Source organism: Falco cherrug, chromosome 9, assembly GCF_023634085.1.
Source record: "Falco cherrug isolate bFalChe1 chromosome 9, bFalChe1.pri, whole genome shotgun sequence".
In the NCBI taxonomy this organism is placed as follows: Eukaryota; Metazoa; Chordata; class Aves; order Falconiformes; family Falconidae; genus Falco; species Falco cherrug.
The window spans coordinates 25,446,646-25,461,885 of NC_073705.1; the positions used below are offsets into that span (position 1 = coordinate 25,446,646).

Sequence of the window (15,240 nt, forward strand, 5' to 3'; positions counted from 1 at the left end):
ATTAACTGCTTCTGTCAGGGTCCCAGTTTCACTCAACAAGCGAGTTGGCCAAGAGTTCATCTGTCTCTTCCCTTTCTCCCTCAGCTGTATCATCTCCTGTGGTGAGAAAATATTAATCTCAACAAGAGTCTTGCCCAAACCATGGCAGAAAACACATTGTCTGTTGTAATGTCAGTGGCTGCATCTCTTTTGAGCTCATAGCTGCAGAAGATCACTCTAAACAACAGGGTGACAATGCTTGAAAGTGGATTCCGATTCTCACCCTTGAGAGATGCTCCTAATGGAGTCATGAGTATTTAGTTCAGCCCAATGACTCTCAGGGGCTCCTCAGGACAGTTGCAAATGATACCCGAGATCTCAAATAACTTACAAGTTCTAACTCATGTTCCTAATGCATCAGAAAAGTCACTAAAGCTTTACAGGATTATTGCAAGGAGAGATCAAATCCTGTGTGAAAGGTTGCACACCAGAAAAAAAACCAAACAAAGAAAGTGAGGAAAACACTAGGAATATAATCCAGGTGTTCTGAATGCTTGTTCTTCTCTTTGAAACAAGAGAAACAATAGTTCAAAAAAACCATACTGATCTGGGTGTTTTTGCAGGTAATTAGCAAAGGTCTGAAGTATGCTCCAAAACCCAGTGATTAAAGGTTGACCAGTAGAGTGATACATTCCTCCTTTCTGCTGACTGAGGTGCTGAGATGTCTGAACATAGATTCCTCCTTACATCAATCAGAAGAATGTACAAGTTTTGCAAATGCTTTTCTCTGTATGAAAGACTGAACACTAAAGAAAAGCAAGCACTGTCCTCTTCAAAAACTTTTAACCAGGCAGCTGCCTGCATGCTATTAAGAAATGTCTCTGTGTTGCTTCTGAAACTTTCATTGTACTTCAGCTATGACAGAACTATGGTGAAGAAAATAAATAAGATTCTAATCTTTCTTAGTTATTCTTAAACCTTTAGGCTTTCCTAGACAGCTACATGAGAGAGAAGCTGATACTGAGTTTCTCAAAGAAATTCTAATAGGTGCTTTCTGTCAAATTTCAGCTCAGCTCAGGGTGACCTTATGAGCTTTTGTTTGGAGTCAAATTTCTGACCTCCCATGGTGAGGTAGCATTGGTAAGTTTTGCATTCAAATTCTGAAATGTCTGCTGTGGAGTTGGAAATACCGTCAAACCAGTCCAGAGAATTAGCAAATCATCATTTTTGTCTGGCTGCCACTGACCTTGTTGCTTTCATCATCATAGATCACTACAAATCTCTAACATGGAGCATGTTCTGTGTCATTTCACTCCATTTTTCTCATTTAGGTATGCCCTGCAGTTTTTCTGGAAAGGGGAGATGCATGAAAAGTCTCCTCTCACAGTAACAATTTCTCTTTAATCTCTGAGCATAAGCTGACTTTTAATTAAGAGTTTGATCCATTCTGTTCAGAGACGTTCTAATAAGACAAATAAGGAAATGAAATTTGTTTCATCTTTGCCTTCAAAATGTTGCTTCTCTTGTAACAGCTCAAAGGGAGAAAGAAAAGGAAACAAATACTACTTTGATATTGCCAGGGTCCAGAGAATCTAAGAATTAGTGTTTGTTGGATAACAGGCACAGTAAAGAAGAGAAAAGCCCCTGTGATCTTTTTTCAGTATGAAGAACAAAATGGCATCGCTGAGGGCAAATATCTTTCTTGACTATATGCAAGTGAACCGCATTGCCTATTTTCCCACCTTCCAACACCACACTTTTTGGCCTGGAAAAGAGATAGGACCTTCTCACCCAGCATCTGTTCCTCTCTAAGGGCCTCCCAAAGGGTAGGAGGGTAAAAGGAGAGAATACACTAGTTAACAGCTAATTAAAAGATCTGCTTTTAGTGGCCAAGAAAACAGGTCTAACTCACAGCAGTTATTTCTGATGGACAGATGATTTTCTGCATTAGCCATATTTTAAAGTGTTCTCTTTTCACTGATGAAGGTTTCTAGGTGCATTTGTCATTACTAATAAAGCAAAATATAACGTGGAATTATGGAATGCAAGTTTACCTGCAATCCCAGTTATCCTGCTGATCTTAAACAACCTTCTTATGGCATTTGACCAACAAACAGAGAAATCAGCTGAATATTGGATATCCTACAGTCCACTAGACTTCCAAGAACATGGTTTCGACATTTTTGTGGAAAAAAAAACCCAACAACAAAACAAACCACCAGAAAAAAACCAAAAAACCAAAAGACCAAACAAACCACCAAAAAAACCCAAACACAATTCCAGTTGTGAAGTCCTCTCAAGATCTCGGTCTTTCTAGGGAGTATGTATGGAACGGTCTGTCTGTAAGCATTCCTGACCGAAAAAGTCTTTGAATGAGGAATTAATTTTCTCAGGTATTTTGAACATTCCCATCACACTGGAGATCTCAGTGTAAATAATTTTATTATTTATTATTAGTTCTTATTCTTACTGTATGCAGGTGATGGAGTGACACCATATGCCTGCTTTCCCAGAGTTGCTTATTTAAGCTTAAATTTCAAGCTCCAAGCTTCAGATTTATAATTCAGTTTTATATTTCATTCTTAGATGCTGAAATAATGCTGGGGTTTTTTTTACTTCAGTTTGCAAGATTAGGCCCACAGTCTAGTTCAGACATTTCTTTCTGGGAGAAAAAAAATGGCACCAACAAATGAGGGGACACAATACTCAGTACGAGACTGATAAATATATATTGCAAAATAGGAGGTTCAGTCAGAAATGCTTAGGAGATGAAACTTGGTCTTTTCATGCCATCTACTTAGAATGGCAATGTTACTGTTTAGATGAGAACTGAAATTAAGATTTCAATTGCTTGTAAATTAGGAATCATGCATGCGCATACACGCACATATGCACAGAAATTAATAAAACCCCGAAAGAGAGAGGACAACAACAATAGGATGCAGAGGGGGTTTGATTATTTCAGCGTGTGGCCTAAAACACAGCAGATTCAGCAAGATGCAGATTTGCATAATGTAATGAGACTGGAATCAAAGTATCAGAAAGACAGACCAAGTGCTAATTAACTAGACACTGCAGTAAAAACACCAGGATGGCAGGACAGTACAATACAGGAAAACATTCCAGGGACAAATGGATAGTGGTGTTAATTGCATTAGAAAAAATAAAAAACCAACAACAAACAAACCACAACCTTTTGGCTAGAATACTCTGGAGCCTTTGCTGCAAACCTTAGCAGACCATTCAAGAAGATTAATGTCAGCTTGAAGCTGTTTGGAGCTACAGGTTCCCGACAATTGCTAGACTGCTAAAGAATCTGATCAGTCCTCCTCTGAATGGAGCTAGCCCACATCCATAGGTTAGTGCCACAGTGCTAAAATGGACAGCAAGAAGTAAGCCCTCCATCCCTTCTGGAAAAGTCTGCTTTGTAGCTTGCCTTATTTTTAATCTGTGCATGCAGGCCATTGAAGATACTCTATAAAGGACTCTGTGCTCTTTTTGTGTGGCTTTCTGGCAGTGTGCCATGCCATGGCTGGAAAGGAAGAGTTTAGGCCTCTTCCTTTACTCTGAGGACTGAGATTTGAGACTAGGATTATTGTCTCTTGCGTACAGCATCACTGATCACCCAGAAAATCCTAACAACTTTGTACTCTTTTTTTCCTCCCTTCAGGGTTCTATAACCAGGGCTAAATTGATAAAAAGCTTTTAAAATAAAAAAATCATGAATATTTAACAGCTGGCATAAAGCTTAAAAATGTATGTGTGTCTATTTTACATAAAGGTCTGCAATCCTCTATCAATAATTTAGGCACATGAGTTTCTTTACACACCTCCAGCAGTTCTATTAATCTGGTCCTTTCTTCCTTTATGAGGATTGAGTGGGTAGTTGTGGGTGTGTGGATAGCTGTACAAGGGGGAGTACGTTCTGGAGGACTGCTATGCCTTCCATGTGCCACACTCATGGAAAGGAAAGGGAGCAGAAGAACATGCTTCCAAAGTCTGAGGCCAGCTGCAGAAGCTTCTCTTGAACTCAAGCAGCAGTATATGCTTTTAGCTCTGACACACTCCTCTACTGCCTGCCAGCTGAAGTGTAACCATCACAGGCATGTAGTCTTTTCTCAAGTGGAAAACTAGTCCTGCCCTCAAAGGCCTGTTCAGGGGAAACAAAGCTCACTTAGAAGCCTCAAGATGAGGCCATTTTCTGGGAAGAGCTCCAACAAAACTTTAAGACACTTACTTCTTGCTTTCATTAGATAAGTGGTTCTTCAACAAGTGTATTAGGTGAGCAGGAGATGCTTCCGAATCCTGCTTAACAGCTAGAAATAACGATGAGTTCATTAGATGTATTATACTGTTGTTCCCAGTACTGCTACCTGACTTCAGAACTGTTCAAGCAGTGGAGAAAAAAAAAAAAAAGTATTTACAAATGAAATTCTGAAATGTGAAAACGGAAAACCATAGGTAATAGATGCAACGAAAATATTTTGACCATCTTATTCAAGAAAAATTAGACCCAAATAACTTATGCAGTAGGTGATAGGCTTTTTAGTTGAACAGGCTGGCTAGAATCTTTTGCTAGCTGTTGTGAATGACTACACTGCACATTCCTATCTCCGTTTCAGGATATTCTTTTTTCATAATTTTCTATAGAATACTTTGCCTTATTGTGACTGGCCCTTATACATGGAGTTTGCATGCTCCTTGAACATCATTTAGATGATAACTAGAACAGGTGTTTCTCAATCAGATAAGAGAAGAAATTAATCCCAGTCCGAATGTTTTAACTAAGTCAAAAGGGAAAGTGAAAAGGATTGTTTTTTCTGATTATTAAAAGACCCACAAAACTCAACAAAGAAATGCTCAGATGCTTACATTTCAGAAGTTTCTGAGATATGAAAACTGAAATAGCCTTTTCTGTTCATTAGCTGCGGACTGGCGACGCAAGCAGGACCATGGGAAATAAAAAAAAATATTAAGCCGTTGACTCCCTCCTGGAATACTGTTTATTAGAGACCCAGGTTTATCTGCAGGCAGGCAAACAGGGACTCTGAGACAAAAAAGCCATAAAAGAGAATCATGTTGAGATGAGAAGAGGTGGGGTAAGGGGATCTCTTTTTCTCTTCACTCCTTTGCCTTCCTTTCAAGCTCATTAGCATTAATATACCCTGACACACTGAGCCATCCCAGCAGAATTAAAGAGGCTTGCTTTCTATAATGTGATCCACCACATCCCTAGTCACTGCCCTCTGGGAAACAGGGAAGGTCAAAGGTTTCTTTATACCTGATAAACAGCAGGGCTGAGAAAACCATCAGCTCCATTTGCATTTGATGCCAGTGACAGGCTGGTTCTGGCGTTTCTTCTTTTGCAGTTTCACGTTTGTATTTGCAATCAGAACATACATATCCTTCCCTGTTCCCATTCCTCCTTAGTACTGCCACATTCCAGCTACATCTTCCTTCTGGAAGCTGCCAATGACTTTTCCAGAGGTGAAAGCTGGTGTGTAGGGAGTTTCTACTCAGAAACTGTATCCAATTCCTTTGAGATGAGTTCACCTAGTTAGCCAGGATGAACTGCATCCCTGAACTATATCAGCAGGCATGGGGGAAAACTACATGTCTTCTGAGTACGTGGATGAATGCATGTAATGCTCTTATTTTGAAAGTTTCCTCTGGGTTTGACTTTCTACTTCAACTTATCAGGCCCTTCACTAGCTGGTAGATATCCTTTGGGTAGTAAAGTATTGCTCATGGTCATACATCATCTGCGGTATTTATCATATATACTTCAATTCATCCCTGCAAATTTAAAGACTAATGCTATACTCAGTCATGGAGGCAACACATACAGAAAACAGGAAACAGCATGGGGCTGCCTCCCTAGGAAAAAATCTCTATATATCAGTGCATAGTTATTAACTTCATTTGTTAAGGAATATGTCATGATCACAGCCACTCTGTAGGGTTTACAGCATCCATTGATCTCCCAGGGAAACCCAGCAAGTAATTGAATTTAACTATTAGATGCCAAAAAAAACCCCTGAACAACTATATATTTGGGTTTGATCCTCAATTATTTTAATGTTATGCAATGAGACAAAAAAGAACATGAAAAATGTCAGTCAAATGACAGCTATAATCACTTCTAAAGAAAGTTTTTTGTCCTCTGTTTTGCGGGGGTGTATCTTTAACCTGTTTCTTACCCCTCCTTTGTATTACGTTCCTGACAATTTTCAACATAGGATATCATCTCAAAGCTTTTGAAAATGTATTTATTCATTTGGAAATATCTGACTAAATTGTTTTTATTTTTCAGGGTTTACTATTTTTTTCTTCCCATTTACAATCTGAAAGATTTTGGCCATTATCATTCAGTGTCACCAATTCAACCAACCTAAACCAGCAATTTAAAAAGAAATATTTTCTGGAAAAAACAATAACAAAAATTTCCACCCCAATGCAACATATTCTCTCTCAGTCAAGGAAATTACACCCTGTCAGTTTGTTTGATCCCATATTTGTACAAAACATATTAACAATCTTCCTCTCCCACTGTCCAAGTAAATTCTACATTCACACACAAACAAATTGTTAGATTATACAGTATATTAGATTAAGACCCTAAAAATGTACAAATCCCAGCAGGGAACTAGCACTTTCTGCTAGAAGATCATTTCAGTTTGCTCCCAGGCATTTCTCACCCAGCAAGAAATTGAAGCAAAATGTCAGTAAAGTTTGATATTTTGAGATGTAGCTGACAGGAGAATTCTGGCCTGTCAGGTTGTGGTAGGTTTTAAAATATTTTCTGTGTTGCAATTTATTGATTAAAAAAAATTTAAAAAAGTAAAAAATAAAATGGCCAAGTGCCATCAGTCAAAGTTTTAATATGATAAGAATAATTATGTTCCTGATCCATTAAAGTTGTGACACACGCTCTATAAATGCTTCAGGGAATAAGATGCAATATTGTGATGGTAAAACCTGTATATGTTGAAGGGAAGAGTGCCACTAAAATAAAGGGAAACACTGCAAAGAAATTGAGTTTTTATGAGGTGAGATATGGCAGGTAAGCACAATGAAATGCTAATTTATATCCTTCGCAGTACAGTCCTTGCTGCTACAGCAAGAACTAATCTTCTTCTGTCAGTGGAGAAGAGTAAATGTTGGAGACAGATGACACCGGGCACCACATCAGTGATGAACATACCTCTTTTGGAAGTGGTCTGATCAGCCCTGTGCCTCTGCATCAGGAAGTCCTTAGCTGTTCTCTCCCGAAGACTTATCCTGACGTGGTGCAAGTTTCCACAGAGCTGAAATGTCTTCCTAGTTCCCTGCAAGATCAGACCTGCAATGAGAAAGAAAAAGTGGGAAAGCATAGAGCAGCTGATTCCTAGTTTGGAGCTGTTAGAAAATGGACACAAGGATATTTGAGAAGCCCTAGGACACCCTGAGGCAGGCCAGGAGAGCTGAACAGGACAGGGACAGATTCCCTGCAAGGTGAAGGGGACCACAGAGTCCCTTCCTCCAGCTCTCTTCCTCATCAGTATTATGGTTGCACCTAGCCCTGCTGGAGCTGGGCGATGGTTTTATTTTTAATTTTTAGGCAGATGGTCTGTTCTCTAGCCCTACTGTGATTTTGTGTTGAGGACCGGCCCATATACTTTGTGTATTTTCACACCCAGACATTGCAGTTTGATAAACCAGACCATCTCATTCTAGTGCTTTCTAAATGAGCATTCAGGCTTTTTTAAAATGGCACGTTTGATTTCAGAAAATGTCTCTTTTAAGAAAGGAGACTTTTTCTTTATGGCAGTAGTTTTTCAGTCCGGCAATGAACCAACTCCCCTCATTATTCACCTGACTCCAGCCTTTTACTAACACACTGGAATCACACAGAACAGGATCTAGGACACATTCTTTCTACCCACACAGATATGGTTTCTGGGCATTTTCAGTATCTTTGATTGCTTCTTTGCTCTAGTGAGAACTTTTCTGCTTTTATACCCTTCACAGATGAAAAAAAAGTGAGAGGGCAGTTACTTCCAGTGCGTGGTTAAGAAGAAAATAATGGGAGTTTGGCTGCATTATGGAACAACAGAATTATGTCTTTCCTCCTCCTTATTAATCCTGGTGGTGACTTAAAATGCATGAGGTACAAACTTGGGCAGTTTGGAACAAGATAAGAATGACAAGATTAAAAATAGAGCCTTAAATGCTGTTCAGTAGTTTGGGAGCATGCTTCATTATAACCTGCGGAGGACTTCAAACAGAAAAGCACAGCTGCTTTGGATTCCTGTCCAGAGAAACCACAGATACACAGCTTGCATAAAAATAAATACGTTGCATATTAAGGAAATGGCCTGTTATTCGCCATAGAAACATTTTAATCTTATTCTTCCTTCTTTTGAATCATGTTATAAAGCCTCAGAGTTGTTCAGTCACATTCTTGTTGGAATAATTTTCGTGCCTTTGACCAATGAATGACTATAATTACTAGCCAGGACACAGATACAAGAGCATCAGCCACATGGGTTATTGCTTCTAGTCATTTACTAACTAATTCCAGAGGGCCAACAACACATCAGTTTCCCCTCCAGTAAGCCCAGAACAACCCCTGACTCCTCCTTTTCCAAGCACAGTAAGATTTTAGATTGCTAGTACCACACACCCCACCCACCCCAAAAAAAAACCCAAAAAAAACCCCAAAACCACAACAACAACAACAAAAAAAAAAACAAAACAAAAACAAACTCCTCTAGTACTGTGCATCACAGGAGATCTCAAAGGCACAACCAATGCTTTGGGCCTGCAGGATGAAGACATCCATTAGGAGCAAATAACCAGATGTTGATACAAAATGCAGTATTTCCCCCCCCCAAAAAAAAAAAAAAAAAAAGTTAAAAACCCCAATGGCCACTGCTAATGTGCCTGAGGAATTAATTTCTTCTTGACTCGAACTCTGGAGCCTGTTCTCTTTATGCCAGTGTGAGCAAGTCACATTAGTCTGGCCAGGAAAACGTTTCTTCTTTCTATAAGTGGTTGCAAGAGTTGTGGCATAGGAAGGCACAGACCCCAGGTAAGACCTTTTTGCATACTTAAGTACCGGTTATATACAACTGCTTATCCACCCAAGTTCTGCCCTGGAAAATGCCTACTTATGACAAATCACCTTTGCAGCCAGCTCACACTCCATCAGGCTGTCCACTTGCTCCATGCTCATCTGAGGAGCTATCTTCTTCCCCCATACTTAAGCTGTGGGAGGCTTTGGGCATGCCCCTCATTGCAGACAGGTGTGCACAGAATTGATTTGCAGGTGATCTCAGAGCACTACATTTTAAGACATAATCACACCAACCTGGCACCCAGACAACAAACAAAGCCTTTTCTCAGAGAGGGTCCTTACAAGAGCAGCTTTTTTCCTACGTTCATGTCAAAGACATTTCAGCCAGTGCAGAAATGGAATATTGAGGAAATATTCTGGCATGGCCAGGTGCACAGTCCTGTATTATGTGTAAAAGTGTGTAAGAGGTGTAAAACTTCTGTTAGAAACCATATAAATGACTACAAGTGCATCCTAGACTGAGGAGACAGAAGCCACCAATACGAATGACATCCCACCCTGCAAAGGTCTCCGTCTCCAGATGTTGACAAGTTGCTACAACATCCCAGCAGCGCCAATGCCAGAATGAAACCACTGATCTCAGCACCCTGAGGAGCAGGGAAAGGGGAAGCATAACACCAGGAAAAGGGTAGAAAGCAGGAAGTGTATGTATAACAATTCTAACTATATTATTATCCTTTCTTTTTCGGTAATAGTTAGATCAGGACTATTAATGAAAAGACTTGTTAAGATTCTACTATATTAACAATAAACTCTTGGTTTTATATATATACATACGTGAGGTGTTCTTTCTTTTTGCCCATAAAAGAAGGTTTTTGAATATAACACTTTTCATAATACAGATCCTTTGTACTCTGAAGTCCTTTTTGGAAGTAGAAGAAAACATTTCAAAATTCACAAGCATGGATGTTCTCATGGTATTTTCAGCCCAAGTACAAGCAGCTTATAAAAATCTCTTGAGAAAGACTACTCCCTTAGTAACAATTAATCTAAATGTTCCTCTACCAATATCACTATCTACTATATCACACTAAAAATTTATTAGATGCGTAGAAAAAATATCTACTGTCAATCTGGAGTGTTTGAAATTTATCTTACTACACGATGCTTAACAGTACATGTGTTTTTAAGGAGGTTGTATGAAGCGCTTTTCAAATGCCTTCACATTTTCAAAGTGAAATGAGGTGTTTAATAAGATTCAGTTCAGTATTACTACTTTTGGTCAAAAACTGCATATTGGGGAAAATATTACAGTTGTTCAGCAACTCAGGTCTCCACATTACAATGACACATTCTTGACATGTATTGTTTTAGGCCACATGTAAGGTTTGATGCAAGAATTATTAGGTGATGTTCTTTGGATTGTGCAGCTTAGGAGATCAACAAGAACAGACTTAAAATCTGTGCTTCTACAGATCATATACTGAACTAGCAACATTTATAGAGGATGACTTTTTTATTTTTTTTGATGAAAGAAAATTGCTTGGAAGTTGCGAAACACTTGATAAGGTTAAAAAACTGGGCAGCATAATGTCAGTGCAAACACTAATGAATATGAAACCCAGTAGTAACACATTACAAATTCTGCCTTCACAACACTGAACCCCAGAGGACCTTAGCTGCTCCTTGCTGTGAACGCCATGTTCCTTAGCACAAACCTTAGCATCTCCGTTTCAGTCTCCCATCTCAGCCAAAAAGGCAAATGTCACAATTGCAGAGTACAAGGAATTACTTCTACACATTGCTGAGTTTTAATTTTACTGCAAAGAAAAGCAAAACCAATGATTTAGCACCACATGGACACAGAATGCTAGATGTGTTCCTAAAATTCTGGGATCCAGATCTATGCTGGATTAATTTATGTAGATCAAAGCATGAAAATAAGCAAGGTGTTCCTGCAGACTGTGGGTTGTGACACAAACTCTGTTCATAAAAACTCCCCAAGAATTTCTTCCTTGTGTCTTTTTCCTCCTTCCCAGGCATATTTAATGTGTGCTACTATTATTCCCCCACATCTCCCTACTTGGGAAAGTGATGTTGGAGACTTTTAGGAGTGGAGAACATAGGTGGATGCAGCTGGGAAGAGGTGACCAACATGGGGTGGTATCACAGGCTTAAGCAAAACCGAACTGCCCACACAATATTTTCAGGGCTGCTCTGTGCTCAGACCAGTGACTTGCAGCCACTGGGTGACATCCCCTGCTCCACTGTTAGAGACTCTGAAGCCAGTACTGCTGGACATGATATACTCTTTGGGTAAATAAATGCTTCTGATATCTCCATTTTGGTGCTGATGGAGCCAAAAGAACAAAACAGAGAACAAGTGGGGCACATGAAGAACACTTCATCTTGGGGAGCCAAAAAGGACTTTTGAAATAACTCCTTTCTATTCATGTAATGAATAATGACCCACCTAGTGGATGAGGGAAAGGCTGTGGATGGTGTCTACCTAGACTTCAGTTAAAGCCTTTGACACTGTCTCCCAAATCATGCTCCTGGAGAAACTGGCTGCTCATGGCTTGGATGGGTGTACTCTATGCTAGGTTAAAAGCTGGCTGTCTGGCTGAGTCCCAGGAGTGGTAGGAAATGGGGTTACATCCAGCTGGTAAAGTGGTGTTGTCCAGGGATCTGTGCTGAGACCAGCCCTGTTTAATATCTTTATAGATGATCTGGATGAGAGGATCAAGTGCACCCTCAGCAAGTCTGCAGGTCACACCAAGATGGGGGGAGTGTTGATCAGCCAGAGGGCAGGAGGTTCTGCAGAGGGGTCTGGGCTGGCTGGGCTGATGGGCCAAGGCCAATTGCATGGGGTTCAGCCAGGAGCAGTGCCGGGTCCTGCACGCGGGTCACAGCAACCCCACACGGCGCTACAGGCTGGGGCAGAGCGGCTGGGAAGCTGCCGGGCAGGAAAGGCCCTGGGGGTGCTGGCTGATGGCCGGCTGAAGGTGAGCCAGCAGTGCCCAGGTGGCCAAGAAGGCCGACAGCATCCTGGCCTGTATCAGAGACAGTGTGGCCAGCAGGACCAGGGCAGTGCCCGTCCCCCTGTACTGGGCACTGGTGAGGCCGCACCTGGAACACCCTGTTCAGCTTTGGGCCCCTCACTTCCAGGGGGACACAGAGGTGCTGGAGCGTGTCCAGAGACGGGCAACGGAGCTGGGGAAGGGGCTGGAGCACAAGGCTGATGAGGAGCGGCTGAGGGAACTGGGGCTGTTCAGCCTGGCCAGGAGGAGGCTCAGGGGGGACCTTGCTGCTCTCTACAGCTCCCTGACAGGGGCTTGCAGGCAGGTGGGGGTCGGTCTCTTCTCCCAGATAACAAGTGATAGGGCAAAAGGAAACAGCCTTAAGGTACACGAGAAGAGATTTAGATTGGATATTAGGAATAACTTCTTCACTGAGAGAGTCATCGAGCATTGGAACAGGCTGCCCAGGGAGGTGGTGGAATCACTGTTCCTGGAGGTGTTTAAAAAATGTGTTGATGTGGTGCTTAGGGATGTGGTTTAGTGGTGGACTTATCAGTCCTGGGTTAACCATTGGACTTGATCTTAAAGGTCTTTTCCAACCTAAATGATTCTATAATTCTAATATCTCCTCCTCTGTCAGGAGTGGAGAGTTACAGAGAGTGGCAGGAGAAAGAAGTTAGCACCTTGAATCAAAATTTGATTGTTGTCTAGGCATAAATTAAGCTGTAAACTTACCCAGCCAGAGAAATTAGTTGAGGGAAATGTTGGCATTTCCAGACTGGAAAAGAAAACTGACATCCGCTCACATGCATGTCTTGTTTCAGTTAAGCAGCTCACTGTTAATAGTCAAAGCTGTGAGGTAGCAGATATCCAGCTTGCCAGTAATGAATAACAAATGCGCCTGCTTCACACTGGGATGTCATTTCTGTTGGGGTTTGCATTCAAAATTTCAAACGCTATTTCCATCCTCACTGAATTGCAGAGCCACCAGAAATACATATTTCTTCAGCTGCATATGTAAAACCTAAGCAGTGCTACAATGGAAGGCAAACCCTTAAGCACTATATACCAGTGGCCTCTTGATGATTCCTTGAGCTCTTTCCTCTCAGAAACCAGCACCTGCCTCAGAGACAAATCATCTGCATGGACAGTGATCAACCCTTGTGGGAAGGAAGAAGTCTTCATAGCTCTTCAGACTTTTCCTTTGTCCTGGTCATAATTACAGACTCAAAAACTCTGCTGGTTTTAATGTACTGTTGGAGAAACAGGTACATCTCCTGCATATGTTGATTGATTGTGTTTTATGCACCTAAACCATTGATTTTCAGGATGAGAAACTCTTCTCATGCAAATCCTGTGAGTTTTCAACTGCTGGAACATGCCATCCTGGAGAACACTAACATAATCAGTTAGCAAAGCTCCAAACAAACACAGATCCCCAAAGAGGTGGAGAGACAGGGACAGAGACACAAGACACCTAAGAAAACTGCAAATTATTAATAACTTCAGCATAGGGTAAATGAGATTATATTTACAAGCTCTCTGAACAGAGGATATAGTTCAGATGAAGATAACTGTTTCAAGGTCATTTACGATCAGCCCCTTACACAAATATCAGCACATATAAACATGAAATCCACCTTTTGTGAAGACAGTCTCCTTCGTTCAATACAGCAGGAACACTGCTCAGCAGGAATACTTTGAGCAGTTTTCATCAATGAATGAAAAAAATATTTATCATCTGAGAAGAATACACATAAAAACATGTCTCTAATGGAAAAAAGCAGGTTTGAGAATTTTGAGGAGGAAATAGAGTAGCAGTCTCTAAAAAGCTATTGTGGAAAAAAAAAAAAAAAAAAAAGAGTATGTTCTCCACGTTGTAGGTTAACATGTGAACTGGGTAAGTGAGATTCACATTACCTTTAAAGAGGAACTTTCCAACAGAAAGGAAGATGAAGGACTGAGATGGACATCCTGGGAAGGTAACAAGGATGAAAGTGTTTTAGGGCAGACTGGACAACTCTCATTAGATTTAACACTAGCACAGATGGATGAATTAAATGACCACTTGAAATTTTTTCCAACCATATGACTTTATGAAATAAAGTGCATTTGTGGGAACTGAGCATTTCACTTTGGCATGTGCCTGACTAGTAGTGGATATAAGATGAATTAAAGACTGAGCTTGTGATGAAGGAGAGAGAAAGGTGTTTAATTCTTAGCTTCCTGGGAAAGGATCTATTCACCTTTCAAACTTGGGTAATTTAGGTAGACACAAGATGTATGATCCAATGCTCTGTAACAAGTAAATGGCAGAGGAGCTTTTAAACATATTTATTTCTGAGTCATGCATTCAGCTCTTCCGTAAGGAACAGACTATTTGAAGATCAATCTTTAAGTAGTCATTGATGTGAGCGACATTTTCTTACTCTCACAACACTGCAACTGAAAGTAGTTCAACATAAGACATTAGCATTTTTCTCTGTATCTACAGCCTTCACAAGATCTCGTGGCAACACACATCTCTGTGTGACACTAATGAATGTAGTATTGATGCCTCAAAAAAGGTGCATCTCTAGCAATGGGCCACAACAAAGCATGACTTGGTGTAGCTAGGTTGAAAGTGCTCCAAGGGAGGTTTTGGCTTTGGGCATCACAGGGAAACTGAGCTTCCCTGTATGCACGGTACCCTTTCTTACCTTTTTGTTTAAACAATGCTGAGACAAAACCTAAGACTATTTATACAAAAGAACTTTTGCCATTTCCTGATGTCTTCCAAAAAATCACACTTCAGAAACAGGACTTGGCACACAGTATTTTCTGTACTTTGTTTGCCTTGCTCCAGAGAGTTAAACAGATTGTTATGATAGCAGGGGCCTCTGAAAACCACAGGGACATATACAATGGTATGCGATGTGCAAATGCTGGAGCTAGAAATAACCAACACAATACAACTGCCTAACATTGCTCAGAGCTGCAGACTTCGTCCCAAAGTAGTACAGGGGCACTTGCATGATGCTGTCTCTGAAACACCCTGTTCTGTTTCTGCAGACTAGTCCCACTTTCTTAATCTGACTGTATGATCTGTGCCACTGTTACCCCTAGATCATCTCTCATTGCCTAGAGCATACATAGCCTAATTCAGGTAAGATAATGTCATCTCAAAGGAGAAAGGGGTAATGC

The 15,240-nt window shown here is 40.7% G+C and overlaps 1 long non-coding RNA gene across 17 annotated transcripts in view; it reads right to left on the reverse strand.

Moving 5' to 3' along the window:
* LOC114015826 (uncharacterized) overlaps positions 1–15,240 on the reverse strand; it is a 114,928-nt gene that overhangs the window by 20,312 nt on the left and 79,376 nt on the right. For 16 of the 17 annotated variants that reach the window (XR_003559970.2, XR_003559969.2, XR_003559983.2 and 13 more), the window contains one exon: positions 7,184–7,321. This is a non-coding gene — a long non-coding RNA (uncharacterized LOC114015826). Of the gene's footprint in view, positions 1–4,216; positions 4,365–7,183; positions 7,322–15,240 lie in introns of all 17 variants that reach the window. The other variant, XR_008733986.1, reaches the window with a different exon arrangement.